The following is a 1,594-nucleotide window of genomic DNA, read 5'->3' as shown; positions in this document are numbered from 1 at the left end:
AGGCCATGGTGAGGGCATTCTTGGAGTAGATCCTTGAATCTCTCCATAAGTTTGGAAAAAAACTCACTAGGCTTTTGCCTAAACTGAAGCATATCACTTCTAAGCTTATTAGTCTTGTAAGTTGGGAAAAAACTTCTTAAGGAAGACAACTGTGAACTGTTCCCATGAGGTTATGGAATTTATGGGTAACCCATACAACCACTTCTTAGCTTAGTCTTTTAATGCAAAAGTGATAAACCTAAGCTTAACAACATCATTAGAAAACTATTGGATCTTAATTAGAACACATACCTCTTTAAATTCCTTTAGAAATAGGTATGCATTCTCATAGGTCAACCCATGGAAGTGGGGCAACATAGTGATGTATTGAGATTTAAGTTCAAATTTATTGCCCTGGGCTTATGGTAGAACTATGCAGGAAGGTTGGGCTGTTCTAGCAGGGTAGAACCTATCTTTTAGAGATTTAGGTGAAGGGTTTTGATGTTGGTCTCCCATATTGAAAAGTTTTAAAGAGAGCAAACGTATAGGGTTACTACTTGTTGGATCTATTCTTCCTAACCGATTCTTAGTATTACGTACCCACCTAACACTCATGCAATAGAAAACTACTCACAACTAGAGTAAGACAAGCACAAAAGAATGGATAGCAAAACCTTTTTTTTATGATTTTTTTTTTATTTTTTGAATTTTTTTTTTTTTTTTTTTGGCTTTTTGGGAGCTAACCAACAGGGATCCGAGGTTGCTCAGGTCAATTCCTGAGGTACTGCTACAGGGTGAAACCTGTCTTTATCATACTGTGAGGCATGGCGACCTCCACCGATACAACTATTATTGCAAGTTGTTTTTCTCAAGAATTCAATAAAAGAAAAGAAAAAACAAAACAAAGCAAACAAAGCACTCCGATTTATCAAAAGAAAGTGAAAAATAACATGGAACTAGATCCCCAGCATCGGTGCTAAAAACTTGTTTGAGATTTTAAAATGTAAACGCAAGCATACGAATCAGTGTAGCTACGGGTCAAACACAGGGAGAGCACCACTTTATTTTTTTTTCTTTTAATAATGCGAAAGTGAACTGATTAATGGTTGTGATCTAATTCTAATTACCGTCTTAAACATATGTATCTAAAATAAGGTCCTAACCATTCGTCATCTAAGAATTTAAAGACGCAAGCCACGCAATTAAAATTAAATAAATAAATAACTGAAAATAAACAATCCACGTAATTAAAAAAAAAAACAATAAAGGAAAAAAAATGCTGAAATAAAAATAAAGTAAAAAAAAAGGGATAAAGCTAGAGAGACTCACAAGTAGGTTTCTCTACTTAGCCTGAGGGATGTATCATAATATGAGCTTCCCTACTTGACCAGAGAGTCACTCTTACAAGGGTTACTTTACTGGCTTTAGGGAAAGGGAGACAATTAAAATAAAAGTAATAAATTGACGGTTTTACGGCTAGGAGGGGCAAAGCCAACACATACACTAGCCATGAACCTTAAGGTAAAAGGATAGTAATAATGTAATGACTGAAATTAAAATCCTAAATTAAGAAATAAAGGGTAGTCAGAAGAGGGAATGAGAGGGGGGAGAGAAA

General features: G+C 35.0%; 1 non-coding gene across 1 annotated transcript; it reads left to right on the top strand.

The window, feature by feature from the left end:
• On the top strand, nt 1-107 carry LOC122086617. Its single transcript, XR_006142493.1, has one exon. It is a non-coding gene; the product is annotated as a small nucleolar RNA R71 (small nucleolar RNA).
• The last annotated feature ends 1,487 nt before the right edge of the window (nt 108-1,594 follow it).

The sequence above is a fragment of the Macadamia integrifolia genome, chromosome 1, assembly GCF_013358625.1.
Source record: "Macadamia integrifolia cultivar HAES 741 chromosome 1, SCU_Mint_v3, whole genome shotgun sequence".
In the NCBI taxonomy this organism is placed as follows: Eukaryota; Viridiplantae; Streptophyta; class Magnoliopsida; order Proteales; family Proteaceae; genus Macadamia; species Macadamia integrifolia.
The sequence above is the reverse complement of the archived record's forward strand: the minus strand, read 5'-3'. Positions and strand labels throughout refer to the sequence as shown.